Raw genomic sequence first — 25,074 nt, forward strand, 5'->3', positions numbered from 1 at the left:
GTCGAGAATCCAAACAAAATGTCAACGTAACGGACGAAAGAAGTCGGCATCGTGCGGCGCTCAAAACAGAAAACTAAAATTAATTTTCGTCTTATTTTCGTGCGCGTGCGAAAGATTCCCGCATTTTGTCGAAGTGCCAAAGTAAAAAAAGATAAAAACAAAAGACTCAGTGAGCCCGGCGCGCGATATTGTTTATTTTTAGTATTTATAAAACAACAACAAAAAAGTGTCACCAAATTTCAAAAGAATTAGTGCAAAAAAAAATTAAAATAAAAGAAGAGTGAAACTAAATTGTATAAATATTTATAAATAAATTCGTTTATTTATGTGAGTTTGCCTTGTTTATGCCGCCGCATGCAAACATTTCAAAGTGTTGAAAACAAAAATTTGCCAAGCAAAGTTAACTGATAAGAAGCTGTCTTATCAAAAAGAAAGAATTCGTGCAAAAGCTTAAAAGCTAAAAAGAATTTCTTAAGCTGAATGTGAGAAAAGTGTGCAAAATAATCAAATAAAATATAATAATAATTAATACCCGCAATACCTGGATCTAGCATGTAAATATTCCACAAAAAAGATATAATATATATGTATATTGTAATATTTTCTTGTCAGCAATTTACAAGTACAAAAACGCGTCACTTTTAACTGATATAATAAATACATATGAAAAATGCTTGAGGCAAGGCCGAAATTCCCCCAATTAGCCCAGGCAGCTGCACATATTTATACACTCGTATTTACCTTTGTGCTTAATCATAGAACCGATAAACAAATGCGCGTCGTTGTGACGTCAGTTTCATGTTTCCGCTTTATTGACTCTTTGTTGTAGTTTTTATTGGGTTTGCCAATTATTGTCAGTTTGAATATGGTTATTATACGAGATCTCACATTGATGCCAGCCGGGGGTTTATTTTTTTCATATTTATTTCATGTTACTTTTTGTTAAAGTTTGCCATCTGAGTAATAAACATTTATGGACACGCGTTGCGATTTTGTGGCAGGCAAAGGAATATTTTTTTGAGAGAAATTAACTTTAAGTTAAGCACATGGCCTTTAAACAAATGTGAATGGAATGTCTGGAATGGAATAGCATCGATGCCAAAGTTGTTTACCAAAAAAGTTGAATGACTGAACTTTTAAGCAACTTTTTTTTAGATAATATTTCATCTGACTCATATCATTATTAGGCACAGCTAAAACAAACAGCTACCCAAATACGTATGCACTTCTTATCACTTACACGTTAAATAAAAAACAATCAATTTTCTTTTTACGTGTTTAATATAAATAAACTGCCGGCGTAGATAATAATGCAGCAGTGAATCGAATTTTATTTGAACTCTGACAGCAACGCCCAGTGCTACAAAATTATTTGGCAAAATGCAAAAAAAGGGACACGAAAAATCATTATAGAAAAGGTCAGGATACGGCCCAGCGAGCAGTCAGATGAAGGTTAGTTGGGAGACCGCATGACGACCCCCGCCAATATAAGTTAAAGCCATGCCAAGCCGTTTGCCAACAGCACTTTTGCCATTTTCCCAATAGGCCAAAAGTTTGCCAAAAATAAATTCACAACAAATTTACTGCGCCAAAACAAATGACGGCTGCACCAGTTGTACAACTGGTTACCAGACTTCTAAATATATGTGCGTCTATATATGTATATATATCTATATCTGTGTACACGAGTAGTTTATCTGACGCGCACACCATTCAAGTGGGTGGCGAACCCTATCCGTGTCCTGTTCTGAAAAACAGAATCAATCGAAATTTGCGTTCCCAGTTCCAAGAAGTTTCACATACCCAAAAGAAGGTTGGAAATGCGTGCGATGAAAATGTTAATCGTTATGATTGGAATACGTGGAATGAAAGCTGAACTAGTTAGACTTTCTGTGTTAGGATTAAGCGTGACATTTATATAGCCCAACTTGATCATATAATATAATAATCCTGTTCTGGAAAAAGGAATCAATCGAAATTTGCGTTCTCAATTCCAAGAAGTTTCACATACGCAAAAGAAGGTGGAAAATACGTGGGATGGAAATGTTAACGATTATTGAATGGAATACGGGGAATAAAAGCTGTATTAGAAAACTTTCTGTGTTAGGATTAAGCGAGACATTTATATAACCCAACTTGATCATATAATATAATAATCCTGTTCTGAAAAACAGAATCAATCGAAATTTGCGTTCCTAATTCCAAGAAGTTTCACATACGCAACAGAAGGTGGGAAATGCGTGGGATGAAAATGTGAACGATTATTGAAGGGAATACGGGGAATAAAAGCTGTATTAGAAAACTTTCTGTGTTAGGATTCAGCGTGACATTATAACCAACTTGATCATATAATATAATAATAAGAGTGTTATTTTCGACTATTTCGACTTATATGTGCTCTCCCTTTCACTTACCACAAAAAGTGAAATTGAAATCTCACAGTTTCTTGGCGTATTCACAAGTGAGCCCTCGGGTCGTCTAGTTTGTCTGTCTCGCTGAAGGAACAAGCCACAACAATTGTCATGGGGTGGCGACCTTTAGTGCTGGCATTTTTATCAAGTGTGCCACAAGCAATTGAAAACTGGGCGTGGATAAGCTCCTGCAAAAGCCAAGCAGGCCGGCAATCCACCTGCTGCGCGTCTTGTCGCGACTTTTTCTGCATATTTTAAGCGCGCCTGCCAATGAAACATGCCAAAAACACCGACAACTACAAGCGGCTCGTCGGGTTTGAGGCGTGTGTTTGGGGCATCAATTGGTCGGACGTTGAGTGCTGCCAACTTTTTGTTCTCTTGTGCCAAGAATGCAAATGGCGCGCACTGCCAACTTTGCCGACATTCGCGCGGTTCTGGGCTACTTTACCGTTTCACTCGGTTGCAAGTATTTTTGAGTTTTCGCGCTTTCCCCGAAACAGGAGAAAAGTACAAAAAATCAATAGCTGCCACTTGGTGACACTGGAATTATGCGTTGCTCCTTTGTCTGGCCACGAATTCCATTTGCGGCATCGCGGAGTCGCGCTGGCAACCGCGATTGCATGCAGCTCTTGTGGCTCTCGAGAGTGCTTCGTATCATTTGATTAAAACTACACTCAAATTGTGTGCTATAAATTGAACGTGGCTTGTGCATTGAATTGAGGTCTGCCCATAAAATGCAACGTAATGCATAGATGATTAACTACTTGCAATTTCAATATATTGCTCTAGTGCACCCAAGTAGCCTTCCTTTACGAGAAGCTAAACATAAGCATACTTGAAGAATTTGTTAAGCTTAAAAATGTTCCCAGTTAAATTCAATAAAACTTTGCTAATATAGGCGTTCAAATTTGACTGTTTCCTAAACAATCTCAAGATTTTTCTGAGCTCTAGAAATTCAGAATAGTTTTCATAAATGTTAAACATTTTTTCGACTTTGCAAATTTAATTATATGTATGTTATGATTGAGATATTGATTGGTTTGGGATTTAGACTAAGTTTTATAAAACCCCTACATACAGGCACTTGATAGCCTTATAATATTATGAATAGCTCTTATATATTCATTCTGAGTATGACATTGAGTTCCAGAGCCAAATTTACTATCCACTTAAGCTTGTTGTCAAGCTTGATATTGTTTGGCCTTACTCTAGTGAACCTCTCAAAATTTACCAGGCATCTTATCTGCCTGTTAAATACTTTACTGCCAAATCTATTTGTGTTGTTGACACTTTTGAATGCATTGCAAATATGGCAACAATGACAAAAAACGGCCAACAAATTAGCACTTCCAAAGCGACCCTGTCAACTTTTTTGAAGAAAAAAAAGTGCTGCCAACTTGTCGCCATTATGAGGTGAATGTTGCTTAGTGGAAACGCGGCATTTGGCACAAAACCATTTGGAATGGAACATATGTGCCGTAATTACTAGTATACGCTGTTTCTTGCCATTGTGTTGCACGCCCAACAAACGGCTAATGATGATTAGTCAATATATCCATAAGAAAAGTCAACAAATGCGTGACAGCGTCGCGCCACGCTGGGAGTCAAAGGGCGGCGACTGGGATACAATAACCAAATGCAATAAGTTAAGCGAGTAGAGTGAGAGACAAAGAAGAAGCCAGCACAATTTGCGGTTTATTAACTGGGTATAATAACCTCTGGCGATGCCGATGTCAACGGACAGCAGCAGCAGCAGCAGAAGCCACTAAAACAACATCAAAGTGCGATCCGTTTCTCTCGTTTTTCTCATCATCAACTTGAATGAATGCAGTCCAGCGAGCTGGAGAAGCTGCTCGTATGCCTGGAAAGAAGGGGAGGATTTGCAATGCTCGATTGGCTGCACATTGTGTCACCGTCACCCAAGAAGTGACAGAGCGGTCGGGGATTTGACCCAGCGGCGGATGCGTTCATTAAGTTTACAGTTGCCGTGCAAGAATTTTTATGCAATTGGTCAGCTTTTGCCTGGGGGTCGCCAGCTAAAAGCTATAGATACAAATATATCTGCATCTATATGTCGGCTTAATTGTGCCTGTGTTCAAGTTATGCGGAAATTAATGCATAAAGTGCAGCTCCAGCGCTAGCAACGCTTTTTGGGTGCGCCCAGCAACAACTACAACCACAACAGCAACAACAACAACTCGCATTAATTGTCAACAAACATGCGCAACGCGTGCCCCATGCGGCAGCAGCGTTTTGTGTCGGGTCGTTGCATGCGCTAAAAATAATTGCATTCGGCCATTACAATTTTTGCTGGCCTCCGGTGTGTGAAATGCATTTGCCAAATGCTGCATTAGCTAAGCGACCCCATGCACGACATTGTTGTTGTTAAAGCGCGTGCGGTCAACTCGATTTAAAGTTGTTCGCGAGGGGTGGCGTGTGCGCGCGATTATAATCGCTTGCAGGTGCGAAAACTAGACACTGTCCACTGTCGCCAGGTAACCGCAGACATGACATTCACTGGCTCTCTGGCCCCGTCAAGGGGGGAGGGGGTGGTTTAACAATAGCGCATATATGTCTATAATTATAGTGGGTTTTTTTCTTACAACCCTTTCAATATGTTTTTCATTCACAGCTGTTCGTTATCAATCTTGTTTCTATGCCGCCGTTCCCTGTACAGTTGTGTCCATATTTTATTGTATTTCATTTTATTTCCCTTGTCTGTTGCAACTTTTCAGCTTTGCTTGGGATTAATGCAATTTTGCTTTAGTTTTAGCTCTGAACTTTTTGCTCTTTCACATACGAAATTCGCTTTAGAAAAGTTTTCATTTCAAATGTTTTTCTCATTTCAATTTCTATGCGAGATTTGTTTAAAATTAGAGTTGAAAAAAACATACTACAAATGTTTATACGAACATATGATAGACAACATTAAAAAATTTACCTTTTATACAATTTTGTATATAATTTTTACACATATTCACTTTGTTCCATATCTGTTTTGTATTTCTGTGCGCATGTTTCATTCCGCTTGTTCCATTATTATTTCTTCATATCTGGTGGGGCACGTGTCTTTAGTCAAGTTCCTATCAAAGTTAACAATCACTTTAACATGTTCAACGTGACTTCGTGTAGTGCAGAGTTTGTAAAATATTAGACATCAAGTTATAATTGCAGTGTTGCCACTTCGCAATGCATAGCTCATATGGCAACACTGCAAAGCGCCTTGCAAATAATTCTCATAAAAAATTAAATGCAACTTAACTGTCTGTCAACTTAAAATAATTTTAGCAGTCACCTTCACACACATATATTTGAATGTAAAATAATTTTCTAATTTTCTTGTAACTTGAAGACTTTCGATGCACACACGTTGGCATTGGGGGAAAAAAACGACTTTGAAAATTTTCGCACGGACAAGCAAACTTTTTGTTAGCATTTAATGAAACTTAATATTTTTGTTGAATTACTTAACAAACTGTTGCCGGGTGCGCAACAAAACTAACAAAATTAATTGTTTATTTTTTCTCCTCGTATCTGCTGGGTCGCGCTGTGTAATGTGAGGATTTGAGATTTCAGCTTTTATATTTCGGGCACGAGCGACCAAATGGCAACTTCTGTAGGCCAAAGTCAACAACAGACTTTTTGCTGTAATGGAATACTGAACTTGGACAATTGTTGTTGTTGTTGTTGTTGTTGCTCTTATTAGCGGTCTGCGAAAACTGACAGCAAAACAACAAACAATTCACAGACAGCTGAAAGCAAAAGGCGTGAAAATTACTTCGAAGGCTAAATAGAAGCGAATGAGTCGTGCAGCTGGCAAGAATTGTGGACATCGGGGCAGATCCAGACTCACCACCAGGCCCCATTACAAGTCACATGTGCATTTGAGATGCAAGTGCACTTTGGCATCAGCTGAAGCGCAATTTGATTAGTTTGAGATTAGAAAATGTGCAACCAATTTGCACGAATGAAAAAATGCACAACAAAATAATTAAACAGATAGTTAATAATAATTGAGAGCTAGAAAGATTTCATTATGATACTCTATCTTTTAAAATTCGTCTAAATTACAAAACGAGAGCTTGTAATTGAAATTAAATAAAAAATAATGCGCATTGTCATACCCTGAATAAGCTGTATATATTCTTGATCAGCAAGACGATACTATAACGCCCAAAATAAGTTAAGATTTTCGACAACTCTTGTCCCATACTTCAATCCCTTAGTATTATAACCTAGCCGAGTACAGGGTATTTCTGCTTGAGAGTCCAATCCCAAAAGGAGCATAAAACATTTTAACTCAGTTTATGGCATAAGTAATAATAATAAAAGTATATTTTCAAGATTAAGTTCAGGGTCATTTATTAAGTAGATAAATGAATAGTTTACCAACGAATAAAAAAGAAAAACAAGTGCCCAAGCAGAATAGATCTATTAAAATTGCAAAGTTCTTCATGTTAAAAAACATTTAAAGATAACTAGAAAAGTGGCATAAAGTGTTTTCAGAATTGTTGTTGTTTGCTTTTGGGGGGCGCCTTTTTCATAAATCTATAAAATAGAAGCGAGTCAGCGCCATTAAAGCGGGCATAATTAATTTAATAGTCCCCGGACACGGCACATAGGTAAACAAGGCAGCAGCAGCTCTCCCTAGAAGGCCCAACAGAACTGCATATGGAAACCGAAGAACACGCGTGTGTGCATGTGTGTGTGTGTGTGTCTATATATCTACTTGTATATGGCCCTAATGTGCCTTTACTTTAGCTAGACAATAAAAACTACTCGCACTCGTAACAATATTTTCCATTTTCCAAGGGCAAGGCAACCGGAGACTCGATGCCCTCATGCCAGCCGCCCGTCTCAAGCTAATTGCATGTGCCATATCCGAAGGGGGGAGGCGGAGGCGAGGGCGGGGTCGGTCTGTAGCAGCAGCCCCTGTCAGCCAGACTGGCAACACGAAAATAATAGGCTATGTGGCACTTATTCAATAAGAAGGGGGCTGTGCGCTGCTTTAAATGAAAAGCAAACTGCCAAAAACATTAAAATTGAAAATATTAAGTTGTAATAGTGCAACGAAATCGGGGAAATACCTGAACAACGACATTTCAATGCTCTACACATGGTCAAAGGGAACTATTTTGCAAGAGTAAATCAAGATTAAATAAAAGTAAAACCTAAATAAATTGAAAAAATAAAATAAATAATTCTACGCAGCTTTCACATAATATAATATGATAACGTAAAAAACCTTATTGATTAAATCTTTTAAGTATATATTTATATACTTAAGGCAAGTCAAATGTTATCTGCCTGACCAAAGCTGATATAGAACATAGTTTTATTTCTTTAGATTAGAAATAAACAACGATTTTGAATTTCAAGTTCGATCCGCCATCCTCTCTTCTTATCATTGTTCTCTACTCCCTACAACCCGATCATTCTGTTTGAGTTAGTTCAACTACCCCGCAAGTAGAGTGCAGCTGGCATAGTCAATAGTTTGCCAATGCATTTGGCATAAAAACTGCAAGCGATCGACCGACCGCCAAATGGCGTCTAACTCGGGTTTTACGATTCGAACTTGGAACTTCCTTTTTTGGCCCCCTTTGCGCTGTGTGCGCCTCGCCAGCTGCTGCCATGCGGCAAATGCTAATTATAACAAAACGACGATAGCAAAAAGCAATTTTATTACATTTTCAACTTCCTCTCGCGTGGCAGGCAAGACACCAAGAAAAACCCTTAACCAGCCCAGCCAAACCAAACAAAGCAATGGGCCAACCTTTGAACCGGTTCGCCCGCCTCGCCACCCAGTTTCTACATTTGCATACAGATGGCGTCAAGTTTGAAGGGTTCGAATTTCAAATGCGCATATGAAAATTGCTAACTAAACCTTAAACTATTAAATCGAGTGCTAGTAACTGATAATCCACTCTGATTGACTAGGAGATACCCTGTAAATATGTATAAACATGCATAAATGAATATGCATTATAGAACACATATTCTCATACTATATATATCTATAGTATATTATTTCATAAATCCCAATGAAATTCCTTTCTAAATTCTTTATTTATGTAGTAAAAATGTGATATGCTAAAATACTCGTGTGCCTAAACTGTATTTTTAAGATTTAGTCCTGCATTTGATTATTACGTAGACTTCCAAACAATGGATACTCTCGATTAAAAAAAATTTTTAAAAAGTTAAGAATTTTGCGAAAGTACTTCTTATAAATTAATATTGTTTTCTTTTATGGCTCTTTCAATACATTTCATTCCGATATAACAAATATGAAAGAAAAGTTTCGATAGTCCTCAAAACAATCGATGTCAATACAAACTACATTATCGATACTATGATATGTTATCAATCCTATTTTAGTCTAAAATACTTATCTACATTTGCCTAAACTATTATACCCACATTTATCTTTTACGAGGGTGGTTATAAATATATTGAACTATTCGTAAAAAAGGGCGTTGGGCGACCTTAACCCTTAGGCTAGGCACCAGCAACATCGTGAAGAAATGGACGCAAAACTGCCTGCGACCTTTCTGTCTGCCTTTGACGTTAATGTTCATGTTGATTTTGATGTTTTCGGTCGACGTTGATGTCGTTCTTGTGCTTCTGCTCAAGCTCTTGGACTTGCACTTGTTGTAATTGTCATTGTTGTTGTTGCTGTAATTGTTGTTGTCGCAGTCAGAGGCGTGTCGATTTGCTGTCGCCTTATGTCGGGGCAAACGAAGATCAATGACTCCGCCACCGAGACTTGGACTTGGGAATCAGCCTTCGCTTCGATTTGTCTAGGCTGACAGCGGCCAGCGGGCAGCAGCTCTTCATTGTGCGCAATTAAAATACATTTTAACAGTTGTTGTCGAGCTGACATTTGTTTTTGTTATTTTTATTGTTTCATTATTATTTTTTTGGTCTGTTTACATTGCTGCTGGCGCTGTGACTTTGTTTGTGTTGCCATTAAATTAATTTATTGTAATTGTTTTTATTCAGAGTCGCACACTCTTTGGGTTAAGTGCGGTTTTTGTGACCGTTGCGGAATTGTTGTCGCTTTCTATTGTTGCGATTGTTGCTTTTATTTATTCGCTTAATTCATTAGTGTTTCGGTTTTTGGAGCACATACATATATAGATATAGATTTGCACACATAGAATAAATTAATTGCGAATAGCAAAATCTCACAATGGGTTAGTCAAGAGAGGTTCCCCGTTCAAATTGTTTTCATGCAAAACGAAATGTGGGGTATTTTTTTTACCAATAAAAAATGAGTTTTAATATGTTTTATATGCATCTTGGCACTTTGCTAATATTACTGGGGCATTATATTGAAATAGGAATCTTTGTAGAAATTTCTTGACAATTCTCAAATGCTTGTTTGCATTTACTTATGTTTCTGTGATTAATATTAAATATATCTCTGCGGTTAAACAATTTCTAAAATTAATAACCGAACGAGCTTTAAATATATAATTATGCATATGTGGTTCTTATTTCTGAAAGTCCTTGTATATGCCGCAAAGAAAAGTGCACTCTTACAGGGTAGCTGCCTCCACAGTCTGTAGCTTATGATAGGCTGCTTTTTATACAGAAAAATGTTGATATACTAATATTGATAAAATTAAATTAATTATATACATCAATTCGATATAGTTTTTAAAAAATTCGAATATTAAATCGAATGCCTCGACCATAGTGTTTTTTTTTTTTTCATTTTGGGGCTTATTTGTAAAACATTTGTCATATGCCAAAAAGCAACTAGTTCTTGTGGTTTCTGTTGCAAACTTCGCATCAATATTTGAAGAGCGATCTCTGACAGCGAGTAACATTTCCAGCAACTTGGGTATTGTATGAAATGCTTTTAGGTGTTGCCTTCTGTTTGTTTGTTTGATTGTTTGATTGTTTGTTGTTAACATGTCAGCTTACTATTGACTCAAAATGACTTCGATCACAACGGGCGCTCACTGTTCACATTGCCAATACCCCATCTGCACCTCACACCCGACCTTTACACCGAGTCAACATCCGCTGACGCTCGTGGCCATGTAAAAAATACACTTCATAGAGGTTGTGAGTGAGTATGTGTGTGTCTGAATGTGTGCATGTCTACCCCAGTTTATGGCACTTAACTAGCTCTAATATGAGTATCTTTTTTATATGCCATCACTTATCTAGTGCTTTGTTGCGATTTTCTTTATCTACTGCTGATTTATGCCGCACAGATACTTTGGCTGCAGCTCCTGCTCTGTTACTAGGCACGGCTACTGTTCCCATTCCCCATCACTGTTCCCGCTCGCGTTCCAGTGACCGCTTGTGTCATAAACACGAGTGCAAAAATATTGTCGCTGATGACTCACACCACAGCGTAGCGAAGCACAACAAACTAACAGATACTTGCAGCAAAATGAATGCGTTGCATTTCATAGGCCCGTCCCGGGGCCTATCTGAGGCCACTTCATCTAAGCTGCAATGCGCCAGCTGGAGGAGAAGCGGTGTGGCTCCATGCAAATGCCAGCCACAATGAGCTGGCACTCAGTGCGGCTATACGCTGCAGGATGACAAATGGACAGGCGGAGGGGGAGGGGTCGGAGACTGGGGCGTTAATGCAACAAGTTGTTGTTGATCTAACTGTTTCTAGTCTTTGTTTGATTTGCTCATTTGGTGGCACTTGAGCAAAGCTCATTTGCATCTAGATGGTAATAATGCGAAATGTATCTTACGGATACTTGACACGCGTAATTAGCCTGTGCCACACATGCACACATGCCACAGCAGCTCACTCCCTTCTTTTTGCGTTGTTATTTAATTTCTTGGTTTGGTTCTCTTTGGACTTTGCATTCCTTGTAATTGCGTTGACCTCGCCTTGTTTATGCATTCGATTATTCAAATGCACGCAATTTGCATTGGGCAACTCGAGACACTCTAACAATGGTTTACAACAACCAGAACTCTGCTTAAATTTCAGTGTTGCATTTTACATTGCAATTTCGGCCAAATATCCCGATATTGAAATTTGTGCACGTCGCACCCGAGTCTACTGACTCATAGACTCTGCCTAGCGTAGACGTTGACTCACTCTTTGAACTCGCACTATATGCATATGGATATTTGTCTGGCCCGTTGCGCGTTTTACTTTCACAATGCCATTTTTTGTTGTTGTTGTTGCCTTGCAGGCTTTTAGTCGCCTTTCTGTGTCAAGTGGCTCAGTTGAAACTGCAGGATATCCTCACTTGCTGCATACTTCATCTTGAAAGGGGCTGCAAATGGTTTTACCATTAGGCACACGGTCAGAAGATTTTACTTTACAGCTTGACAACATTTATATACGTCCACTATCTTCACTCAGAATATTCTATATTAAAATTTTGATTTAGTATCATATTTAGAAAACATTTTAGATGCACTCTATTTGTACTAAACACATACCAAAAACCAAAAAAAAAAAATCTCATAAGAATGCATTTATTGTGCTTAACTGTCCCCTAGCTGGATAAATGAATGGGGCAGGTAAAATTTGGGGCAGCTTTTGAAAGCAGCGCACAAATATGCATTACGACTAAACGAGAAATAGTGTGAAGGGTTTCCCCCAAGTGGGCAACGACTCGATGTTTTATTCCTCTGCATAAAAAACGAAAAAAAAAAATCGAAAAAGAAAGAAAAACGTGCGATTTGCTGCACGACAGTTTTTTATATTAATATTTTGAGCTTCCCCAAAAGTACAACTCGTGCTGCTTGTGTTTTTGTCGTTTAATTTGTTATTTATGTTGTAGCTGCTTCATGCGTGCCACTAAACCAATGTCGCTTCTGAATCCACAAAACGCTAAATATACAGATGCAGATACAGCTAACACTAAAGATACAGATACATACAGATACAGACAAGCGTAGATACGTCTTACTTGGGTGCGATTTAGTCATGTAAAAGTCATAAATTAACTTGAGCATCTACTTTTATGGCCTGACCAAAAGCATGTGTGAGGGGCGGAGCGGGGCTGTGTGTTGTATTTGGCGGCTTGATTATTTGCTCAACCCCAACCACCTACCTACCCCCATTCAGCCCCGATCGGGAGACATCTTTTGTGAGCGCAAAAACGCAATTAGGTGAAACTGTTTAAATACACGTGGGAAACAATTCCAGTTGCAGTTGTGTGTACTAAGCAATTTGTGTGCCACTTTTTATACACACAGAGAGACATTTTTATTGTGCATTCAATTTCCCACACACTGCGGTTTTTGTGGTCATATCAAATATCCACACCCATTTCTATAGTATACAATTCAACTAAGTAGCCGACTACAGTTGCAGGTATTTTAATGATACCCAGCTCACGTGTTTGGTGTGATCTCGAGTTAACTTCAAGTCATTTTTTATAGGTAGCTGCAGCAGAAATTATCATTCCAATCCAATTGTAGCCACAAGTTGTGCTCTCATTAATTGAAAATAAAAAGCACACACATTGCAGGGGCCTGGTATTGAACAAATTAATAACGCATTAACGTCAAGACGAGCGGGCAAAATAAAAAATAAAACTAATGTGTGAGTTAAAGGTGCATTTTACTGCCCTGTACTTAACGTTCAGAAGAGCTTAACAAGCTGTAAAATCTGCTCATAAATACTTTACTATTTCTCTACCTGAAACTCAAAATTTAACAGACTTTGTTTGTTTTGAATTAGCGTTTGGCAATAAAAACGTTGAGGTAAAACAAAAAATTAGTGTGAACATGTTTTCAAATAAAGTAGAGCCTATTTTTACCTATTTATCTAAGAAAAACTTTTATCAATATCAATGTAATTTGGTTTCCTTAGACACATGTATGTAAATGGAACTCCAACATACACAACAATAAAATATCAAAAAGTTGTTGCCTTTACGACCTCTTCAAATTCCAGACCTCATGTTATAGTTTATTTCAAGTCGAACTTAACCAAAAACAGAAGCCAACAATTCATCATGATTTTAGTTTGTTTTTAGTCAAACTTAGCTACATTTTTTAAAAAACAAGCAAAATTCATTAGTCATATTCTAAATCAAGTGTTTAAGCTTCGTAGTAAAAGTTAAAGTTAAAAGCAGTTTCGGATCATCTACCCACAGGGTATCTCATAGTCGACTCCAATTAGCATATAAAAAACGTTCGCATAAGTATTACGAGCTAATTTGTATACTTATATGAACCGCATGCCGCCAGCTCATTACGCATTTTGTTTATTTTCTGTTGCCTGTTGAATTTCTCCGCCTTCAGCTCTTTCTTTCTCTCTCTCTCTCTTTTTGCTATTTATTATTGTATTCCAGTTTTTTTTTTTGGATGTCAATAAAATAAATAAATGCGCCAAGCAAAAGCGAAAGGCGCTTACGCAAAAAGAAAAAGGAGAATATTTTGCGAATGCTTGGAAAATCAAAAGAAAAATGTGATTTATATTAATTAATTAACTCAAAGTGAAATATTCACTTGTCGTGTTCTTCAAAAATCAAATAACAATTTGTGGTTGGTATTTGGCAAATTTTCCTTTTGATATTTGTTTAGCATTGGCTTTGAAACTTGTCGCCTCCGGTTATTATTCTCAATTAAGACCGTCGGCATTTCAGTCTGCTGCGACATTGGAATGTATTTCAAGAGTAAACGAAACGCATGACTCATCACCTCATCTATCTCTACCCTCTATAAGCATGTGCATAACATTCTCAACGCTGCACTGGCCAGAGAGAACCATTCAATGACCTTGAGAATTTTGGCAAATCGCATTGCAGAGTGTCAGTATATACAGATATACATATATAAGAAAGAAAAGCCCCGAAAAAATTAAATGCAATTTGTTGGTGACAGAAATCTTAAATTGCATCTAATTACAGCTGTTAAAAGAGAAGTGACAGATAATCTTATACCCTGTAAACACTAAATGAGGTCGATTGGGTATAGTCATATTTTTGATGTGTGGCATCCTTAAACTTTGAGTTTACTCAGAGAGCTGTCGCCTTTATAGAGTACATTTATTTTATTCATTTTTCCGAATTACGGATTACATATGGATATATTATATATTCAAAGAGCTTAAGAATCTAAATATAAATAATTTTGCCTTCATGTTTATCATGTCACAATATACAATAATAATATCCAAAACATTTGTATCCTGATATGTTCTTTGCGAGCTCCTCGAGTGCACTTTACAAATGTTTTTTGTCCCAGCAGCAAAAAAGGATTTTTATCTCTCATAACTCGATTTATGTAACTAACGTAATTGAACGCCCACATTAACGTCAATATTATTATCGATATGATAAGCTATTTATAGATGCAGTACGTAAGTGCGTTGATAATATATTTATTGAATGGGTATGCGGTAGACAACTGGCAGCCAAATGTTATCTTCAGCCATCCATTCGGAAAATTCCCTAACAACTAGAATGTTTTGAAAAAGAAAAATATGGAAATAATACGTAGAAAATGGGAAAATGTCGTGTTCACATCGTTTGACAGAAAATAATCATTGACACAGAAAATGAGTTTTTAAATCCAAAACATATGTCGGAAGCGACAACCAAAAATAAAAATGCACCAATTCACACGTAGAGCCACAAGATGCAACTGCAACTGCGGCAATAGGAAGACGCACGAAACTGAAAGAAAAACTCAAAACTAAAACCGAACGCGAGGCGTATAAACAAAAGTCCAAAGATACAAAAGTATCTGCGACGCAATTTCAAACAACTTAAGAGTGCATTGCAGTTATTAACACGCCGCGGAGTTGAAACTGACTGCTGACAGCTATTTTCAAGGACTCTTCCACAAAATGTATATACATACATTTCACTTACCATACACACACACATATGTTGAGTTTTTAAAATAGGAAAAGTCATTGGGCTGCTGCTTGTGCGGTTCGGGTTTTGGGTTCAGCCATAAAATTCTCAATTTTATAAACATAAGAAAAGTAAGCAAAAGATGCGCGTGTCTGACGACCCAGCCAAAAACACATTTAGGAAGCAACACACACACTCGCACACACACACACACACAGCCCTACAGTCAGACAAAAGAGCACAAAAATAAGAAATAGAAAACCAAAAAATAACTCAACTGAAAGAAAAAGTGGCGAATAGAGACAAAAACCCAGTGCGGATATCTTTTGCGTGTTCAAATCACGTCGCAGACAAGGCACGTCGTCTGGCCAGGGCGGGTCGGGCTAAAACGGGGCAGGCAATGGCAAACGGAACTCACCAGATCCCAGACTCTGAAGACATTTATATAAACTTCTGTAAGTAATCCTATATGGTATTGTCCTGTCTGTGCTGGGGGCCTTTGCCCTCTTTTCCTTTGTCTCTCGCTCGCACTTCATTCAAAATGGAAAGTGTTTTCACGATAAACGGGGGGCTCTTCATCCGTTTTGAGAATGCAATTGTCTCTTAGTATTTTTAATTATAAATACATTTATTTTAAATTGTAAAAGATTAAGGATTTTTTGGCTTATATACATAAGTTCGAAGCTGGGATAAGATCGATAAATCGACTATACTTTTTTTTACTACAAGAAATTATGATTTTTTTAACCTTACTAGCGATATTTCGTCAATTGAAAATTTGTTTAAACATTGTTTTCAATACAAAAAATATAAGTACTAGTAATTTTTTAAGTTTAATGCAACCATAGTCAACTATAAACAAGCTTTGCTATTATTTTCAAATTTTGTTATTAGTTTTCATATCAATTGTTTGTCTGAATTATACAGATACTACTTATGGATCACCCCTCCTCTCCAAGACTTATATTTACTCTGTTTGACTTTTTGCTCTACAATAATGCAGATTAGTAACGTTTATCTTACGAATTAAATTTTGTTGCAATGCCAACGACTTGTAAATGTCGCAGCTGCGTTCTCTTTGTTTGCGTTTGACTGATAAACTCGTGTATATATATTTATATATAATAATGAAATATATCTAACAAAAACATCCGCTTCAGTTTTTATCAACCACACAAAATTCAAAGCATTACATTTTATAGTACTTAAATATGTACATATATTTCGTTTCGAGTCTCTAATCATATTAAATTCCGAAAAGAAAGGAAACCTCGCTCCTAAAATGTTAATGCCATACGCTGATTCTGGGAAACAATCATATCGCCAGCTCTTCCTCTTCACACTGTTAAGCAGAATTTCGTTTTGGTATTTATTTATTATAAAAACTGGTCCCACAACTTTTTGTTTTTTCATATGCTAAATACTTATTATTAACACCCTTTTGAATGCCAGCGCTAACCTGTTTGATCAGATCATTTATAAACAAATTTGTTCAGTAACATCATCCAATAAAAATAAGCAAAATGGGTTAGATTCTGTTGTAAGGCCAAACAAATGATTCGACTACGCTAAAAGGTCATGAGTTGAAAAATGCTCCAGCTAAATTTTTACGTATCAATTTCTTAATTAGTTTTTCGCCAACTTGCTGGCAGAAACTTTCCCCTTTTGCTGAGTTGGAGGATTTTGATATCACAAGCAACTTTTAACATATTTTACTAAATCGTAGAAAGGCTGAGATAGAGTAGACATTTCTGTAATGGCTTGCTTTTAAAACTTTTAACATTATATGTGTGCTTTTTAAAATACATCGGCTTAGCAGTATTTAAAATGTTTTCACTTAAAGAATGAACCTAAACGGCTTGTTTTTACATGTTAATTGCCAGCTTAACATGCATGTTAATAGAATTAACGAAGAATTACAATGATTCAATTAGTACATTTATCCCGTTGGCAGTTGTCAAGAACATAATTTGATTTGATTTATTAGTGAATAGAAAAATAGCATTTGTGGATTCATACAATGCACAATATATTACTCTTTGAGCTCACAAATATAATTATTTAGATATTCGCAGCTTCGATCATTCATACGTACAGTCCCATTAATATTTTGTAACTCAATGCAATGCTCATCTCCATTAGAATTATCTGGTTGACCATTATGCCAGTTAAAATATGTTGAAATTTCGCCACTACAAAATGAGTGATAATCATGCTTAACGTCAAGGTCAGTTATATCGATCCAATAATTGTTTCCCCAGTCGAGTTTCAGATCCTCGATCATCGTTTCGAACTCAGCCTCATCTCTGATACCATACAAATGCGAGTGCAGCTGATGACACCTGTGAACCGCTTCATACCAACTGAGCTTATTTTGCTCATTTGTTCTGTGATAGAATCTGCCATTGAATCGCTTAAAGTGAGCCCCGCTTATTATTATTTGATCTTTTGATTTGTTAAGTTTATCTAAAGAACGGCTGGCAGAATTTGAATTTGCGGCCCCACAAGTTCCTATGTGAACCATCTGCTTTAGTTTTGGCTGAAACGTCTCGGTACAATATTTATTACATTGGTGGTCACAGAGATTACTCTTAAAGAAAGAAAATGTATATAAAAATTGTACACATAATTAGTTATCATTTAGGATGCAACACTTACTAAACTTCCTGCTAAATTACTAATGGCTAATATCATTCCTAAGAGCATCGAATATTGCACGATTTTCCAAGACATGATACTCAATCAAAATGTGAATCGATAGTAAAACCAAAGTATTTCTTCCACCGTGGCACGACACTAATGCTTGGTAATGTTATATTAATTTAATTTGGTATGCCTGAAAATACACGAAGGAAACTTTCCTCTTCGTAGAGGCTAAAAGCTAGATGTCACGTTTATCTTCTTAGTGTTTAGTAGGTCATCAAAGCCAAGACATGTTATAGAAGAAACATCTAGATATTTAAGTTTCGGCTACTATCCCCAAACGATTTCATTATCTCTGTTCTGGCTTCCGTAAGAATAATAGTCAGTTAATATTATAATGCACTATAATACTAAACTATTAGAGAAATCTTGAGCAGGATTGCTTTTGGTATTTTCATGCTTCAAACTTTGTTTGCTATTCATTCTTTTATTTAAATTAATTGTATACATCCCAGTTATTGCTTATTTTCGTTATTATTTATTACAATTGACAGATAAAATTATTTAATGTGTCGCACCTTGTGACTCTCATGTGTGTACCTCCATTATCTCTGTCTAGCTCCACGCAACGGTTAAGCTTATCTTTATTCGGTTCATCTTTATGCCAATTGAAGTAAAGAGGCTCATTGCCCGTAGTTAATGAATTAAAGCTCTCATTCGATACAAGATTGTTAGTGTCGGTCCAGTAATGTTTTGAATCCTGCAAATTTCCCACTACGGCTTCATAATCTTCAGCAGATTCCAGACGAATCAGATGGGCTCCGAGGCGATGACATTCTTGCGCAGCTCCAAACCAACTAACTTTTTCACTTCTTTCAATATAATAATATGTGTTTTGTATTCTTTGAAAGAATGTCGCAGAAATGTTGCTGTTCATAAATCTTTGCCTATTCACAGCACAAATCTTTGAAAGTTCACTGCAATCGCATTGAAGTTCCAATTGATTTTTGTCGCAGGGCTTTGGAAAATACTAGTTAGTGTGTAAATTATTTATGGGGTGCGAATAGTTTACTTACTAAAGTCTCGAAGGAACTCAGAACAGCGAATATTAAAAATAATATTAAATATTTTTTCATTTTAAAAGCAACTTTACTAAATAGTAAAATTTTGGTTCTGAAACGTGTAACAAACTAAACTAAACGATATGGTATGGAAGCGAATGGATTTTAAGTTGCCATACAATTTCAAATCGAACAATTTAGGTTCATTTAGAACGCTTTCAAACATTATACCATTACTTTCACAATTGCGCTACCTATTGAATTCTGTTAGGTAAGGGAATTGTCAGTTTAGATGTGTACTTATAAAATTTCACATCGTGCCAATCAATCAATGTTTCTATCAATTTAGAAAATTAAATTTCATATGTGCCCTTGAACCATGGCCTTTAAAAACAAACAGCAAGCTTGTGGCGAATAAATAGTGCAATTACTGCTGGACTAAAATTAGATCTTTGGACTTTAATTTCATCACAGTTGTGTCGATACGAAGGACAAGACCTATTTGTCGGCCTCAACTATTTTGTTTATTAGTCTGATCTGATGTTTGATATTGCCAATAATTATCGATATCTCAGTAGCTGCTCAACAGTAAATCATAAAAGTTGTTCACTCTGGTCATTGAAACCGAATTTACAGTCATTTAAGGTGTGCCCGTTTACATATGCGACAATAATACTGTCATCATATATGTTTATTCGATTGTTCCATTCGCAGCTTTTTTCATATATTTCCGATCAAGCTGATTCTGTTGTGCTAACTCGAAAACAGTGAGACCGTAGCGAAAATTAAGCAAGCTTTGCCCCTTCGCCAAAGTCAATTAGGCCAAATAACATGAACCATTTGGCACAGTTGATGGCAGATACAATGCATAAACAGATACAGAAACGGAAAGCCCCAATCAATAAACGGCATAAAAGCCACTAAGTATCTAGGTGTATGTGTATAGGGCAGGTGGTCTCGAGGGACTGAGAGGGTTGAGCGCGGCGCATAATGTTTGTTATAGGAGTCAGTGCACCTGTTGCTGCTTCAATGACGAAGGCAGGCGCCATAAAACTGACGCATGGCACCCATGTGCTGCTATCCCACAGATACTCGACTATCCACATGTATCTGAGCGTGTTCTGTCTGTTTGTGTGCGTGTGTGTGTGTTTCGTGTTTGTTGTTTAATATGCAAAACGCGTGTAACTGCCATTTTATGGTATACAATAGAAATTCCAAAGAAATAAAGAGAGAAAAAATTACCCATTGCCTTATAGCTAGTTTTTGTTCTAAGCATTACAAAAATGTGCTTTGTTGTGTGTCTACAGAATGCGAGTATCTGTATCTGTGTAAATTACATTGGAAAATAAATACTCGCCAATTCAGTATGCGTTGCCGTATCTTAAATGAGCTGTGGGAAATGCCCGCCAAAATAATTAGTTTCACATTGAAATTGGTCAGCACGTAGCCGCATAACAGTTGAGGAATGGCTAAAGACAATGCGAAGCCAGGTCTACAGGTACAGGTACATATACAGGTAGAAGTTAGTTCTGGGCCCGCATTAGCTTTAGGCTGAATGGGTTCTGTTTCCCCTTGCTTTTGGCTTACAGAAATATTTGTTGAGCCCACAACAAAAGGCATTTAATTAAAAACACATTTACATAGACAGACTGTCGGCGACTTTTTGGCTATGTTCTTGTGGTGTGATTGTTGTTGGGTTTTCTTTTCGGCTACTGTTTATTGTCGCCTGTTGCCAAATTGGGCCAACGAACTCGTAGTTTAATGCTTCAGTGAGTTGGGAAAACGATCTCTTTGTAGTCCAACACATGTGCCTGTCTGTAATTAATGCAATTTGCACATTTTCTATTTTTGATTTTGTGTGTCAAAACAGGTCACAAATATTTTATTTTGCTTATGAGATTTTCAAATAAAATTCTATTTCAACTTCAGTCTGCAGCTTGTATTTCGTTTTTAATTTATATCTATTTATATTAAAATTATTTCAATTTAACTTTTCTAGTTGCCAGTTTTTTCTTCTTTGGGAATTTATAGCCTCGCCTTTTGGTTTATTTCCAAATTCCACAAATGTGTGTGCCATAAACTCCCTCAAGATGCCTGCCTAAGACTTCTCATTCATTAAAAGCTTTTATTTAATTTTCTATGAAATTCTTTATCACAAATTTAAAAACAGAAACGCGTTTCTTTTCTTTTTTGGCTAATGGTTAAAACTTGTCGGAGTTTATTTACTTTTGGCAATCACAAAAAAATCCAGGCATCGTAAAAACATAATAATAATACATAAATTTAAAAAAACTACTGACTAGAATATACTCTGTTTTTGGAGTGAGTTAGTATTATCGAGGAAAATATCATCAGTACTCTTAATAACCAAATTAGTTAATCCTTACATAAGTTTGTGGGACTTGTAGATAGATATTTTCCAGGGCTAAAATATTTGCAGCGCGAAATTCAATTAGCTTGGCCCGGTATACCCCGCTTTTACTTCTTTCACAATACAAAGTATAAAAGCAAGAAGAAACGATGTAGAAATCTAAAATGCCAAATAAAACAAAAAGCAATTTACAGTGACTGACGCTGCAACATAAACTTTTGCCATATGTAGGATATAGATACATATTTATGGATATTTTATTTTTCGATTTTCATCTAGTTGCGTCATTTTTCTATATCGAGAAAGATGCAAATTTGGCGCTGTTTTTTGTTTTGTTTCGTTTACCCATTTACATTTTGTGCTGGAGAAGAGAAAAAGTGCTCGCAGCTGACAGCAAACAAAATTTCTGGCAGTTTTTGGAGGTTTTCTCATCGCATAAATGGCATGCGGTCAGTCGGTCTGAAATTAGCTGACTGTCTGGCTCGTATAAATAAATAATAATAAGCAAACTTTGATGCTGCCTTGGCAGCCATCAGCCTAATGAGCAATATCCATAATCATAGAAATAGATACAGATACAGATACAGACAAACACACGCACAATAAACGAGGCGATGTGGAAGACCTCCCTTGAGGCAACAGCTGCCCCTATGTATATAATGTGTGTGTGCTGCACTTACCAGCACTGGTCACTTGTTTATCTTCTAGAGCATTTATTATATCCAAAGGCGAAAGACATGCCACATGATTAGAATTGGTAAATCCTATTATTCCTTACACTTGTAAGATTACATTGAAAAACAGTGCTATAAAATACTAGTTCATGGGTAGTGTTGGGCAATGATGTCCCCCAGATATATGCACGTTAATAAATTTGTCAAGAAACTTTTGTTAAAATGCATAAAAAACTGCAAAAAAAGTGAAAGGTTTTGCTTTTAAATTCCTACATTTCTTGCAGTTTCGGAAAGTAGAAAAGTATTAACAGGCAGACAACTTAGATCTTATGGTTTTATTTTTTTGACAAACCATTTTTCCCTAAAAAAATTTTCTCTATGATTTTTCTATTTTCCGACGAGTAAAAGTGGCCAACTTTTGCGACCTTGTTTCGCTGAAAAGATTAGAATAAAAAGAAGTGAGAAGATAATGTATAATAATAACAAGCATTCGATACCCTTTAATTTGTCCAACTTTTAATTCACTTATGTCATTTAAGTGCATTTAAACAGCCAACCGACTAAATATTTTCAAGTGAAAAATATAGAAGAGGCCCATAAGGAGCTTACAATTTATAAGAGTGAAAAGCCCCTCTTACCTTCCTTAAAGTGTTCGCGTATTTTCACGCACAGCAGAGACCCAATCAATACACCGAGCCAAAAGAAAATGCGCGCCGGAATAAAAGCATTTTGCACACTTTCCCGGGCAAATGCGACTTCTAGACATGCCAACAACGAGCAATGACCGAGCCGGCGCCTCGCTCGTAAATTTGTACATATAGATGCGTACTTAAAGATACATACAAACTCTGAGATACATTTAGTGGCACAGACAAAAGAACCGCACAAATGGAAAAACATAGTCGCAAATGTGCCGCGCAAGCTTGCCTTTAATTGCATTCTGCTGACGAAAGTGAAAGTCAGAAGCAGAGCAAATGGCAACAGATCCAAAAACAAAGCCAAATCCGTATGCGAAAAACGAATGCGAGCTTCCTTTACCACAGCAGCTGAGGGTCTGAATTGCGAGCAGCTGGTGACTGCGCGAGTCGTCTATACCCTGTAACTATTACAGATGGGTGAGATAACAATAGAATTTAAAAGTATAGATATGGGCAGACTCCATAAAATATAAAACTTATCTATATATAGTCTGTCGATCGCAGCTAGTAAAAGTTCTAGAAAGCCCAAGTTGGAATATCTTGATAATTGTGATCGAATTTCTTAAGAATCCAATTTTTATTCTTAGTAATGTATATATTTGCTTAATATATCCTTATTCTGAACGTTTCAAAAACTATTCATGAAAAAAGGTGTAAGTTACATGACAATAGAAATTAGCCAAATTCTTTATGTTGTTTATCTTTCATAGTCTTAAACGCATTCCTTAAATTCTGAATCGTTCGGAAGCAAGTAAAAGTTGTCTTAGAGCTGTCTCCAGGATATCTCTTTTTTCAGCATACTTCAGCACAGATTCCTTCTTGTATTTCTTTTAATTTTATTGTGTGTGTTTTTTGGCTGCCCAACCATTGTTTATGTGTCTGATTGTCTAATTGGATTCCAGGGGAACGATGCAGGCCGGGCCAGTAGAGGGTTAAAGAGCGTGTTAACCCAAAGGCGTTGGCCAGACAGACGCTTGCATTGGTAACACTTGGCGCGATAGTTGTACTTGTTGTTTTCAGTGCTTACAATGGCAAGATTAAAATGTCAAGATAAATTGCATGCGCCATGCCACGCCTATTTTTGTAGGGGCGCAGCCCAGCTGCCAACTACCGTCTGACAAGCGGAATTTTCTTTATTTATTTTCTTTGCTTTTCCTTTTAGCCCATTCATCATGTTGAACAAAAGTTTAACACAAACCGGGAAAATTTTACATGCCATATTAGTTTGGCATAGCCAAAGCGCATTTCCTGCCCACACATAAGCGCACATACACACACGCACACACAAAGCATACACACGCACACTTGAAGACTTTTGTTGTGCCACAGAGCTGAAATTTTCACAGGTAGCAATCGCAGCTTTGTTTTGGCCACTTGAGCCTGTCGGATTGGTATCTGTTGCCTGCATCTGAGAAGCTTCTGTCTGACTAAATATCTCTAAGCACATAGATACTCTCATCTCTCTCTCCCTCTCTCTAGCGCTCTCTCGCTCTGCGTTGTCTGTGTTTATTCAGCTCATTTGTTTGATTGATAGTTTGTTTACAAATTTCATTTGCTTCTTGTTAATACCTTTGTGGCATTCACCTGCGCTGCGTTTGTTCTGTTTCGTCTTTTGCTCAGCGTTTTCTTATTTTGCTCTTCTTCTTGTTCTCAACGCCGGCGCGCCTTTTATTGTGGCATATACACATAAATAGAAACGAAGTACATCTAAAAGTGAGGTAGAGAAATATATAAAGATTGAGATTGATTTGATTGTTGTTGTTTGTGCAACCAAATCACGTTCACGCTACCGTAGGATGCAAAAGGTTGAAGGCTGTAGGTTCTCCATAATGCCGAGTTACACGTAATTTAAAGTTGCCAATGTTGTGTGCGTGGGCGTGGCAGGTAAATTGTTGTTCATGTTTTCGACGTGTTTAATTCCCTTTGGAATAGAGTCGTCTGCCTTGTCACGGCCTCGAATGGGACTCTGGGGACTGCAAGGGCTTTGACATTGCAGAAATAAGTAAACAGTTTCTAGAGGCTTTCAAATGTGTGAAAGTAATAAATTTGGGGAAAATAATGTAGGGACTTTAAGCATAATATTAGCTAACAAAATGTCTAATATATAAACGATTGGGTGTACGTGCTTCAGTTAATATATACTTAGGTATAATCGAGAAGATATTGCAGGTGTGGTGCAAATACATTTTGCAATAAGTTTTAAACTGTTTCAATTCATATTTGATTAGAAAAGATTTGTGCTACTGCTATTGTTGATTGAGCAATAATTGATAATATTTCAAAATCTATTAGAAGTATAAATTTCACAATATTTTATTCCTTTTATTTAATTCACGACAATTGCCAATTCATTTGCCTTTAACTTGTACCTAACATATATTTGATCGAGAAAGCTTTAAATAATTACAAT

General features: G+C 36.8%; 2 protein-coding genes across 6 annotated transcripts in view; both read left to right on the forward strand.

Annotated features, from left to right (window-relative positions):
* LOC135428571 (zinc finger protein 814) overlaps positions 1–25,074 on the forward strand; it is a 240,866-nt gene that overhangs the window by 210,296 nt on the left and 5,496 nt on the right. The gene's annotated exons all lie outside the window — the stretch shown is intronic.
* Positions 1–25,074, forward strand: part of step (cytohesin steppke) — a 46,173-nt gene that overhangs the window by 6,056 nt on the left and 15,043 nt on the right. The window contains exon 1 of one of the 3 annotated variants that reach the window (XM_064682664.1): positions 357–554. The exons of the other annotated variants lie outside the window; for them this stretch is intronic. The gene's annotated coding sequence lies outside the window, so the exon portion shown is untranslated. Of the gene's footprint in view, positions 1–356; positions 555–25,074 lie in introns of those variants that run through there. 3 annotated transcript variants of the gene reach the window in all.

Source organism: Drosophila montana, unplaced genomic scaffold (genome assembly GCF_035044405.1).
Source record: "Drosophila montana isolate Dmon_TW-CO22-7 unplaced genomic scaffold, ASM3504440v1 contig_1408_1, whole genome shotgun sequence".
NCBI classification, from domain to species: Eukaryota; Metazoa; Arthropoda; class Insecta; order Diptera; family Drosophilidae; genus Drosophila; species Drosophila montana.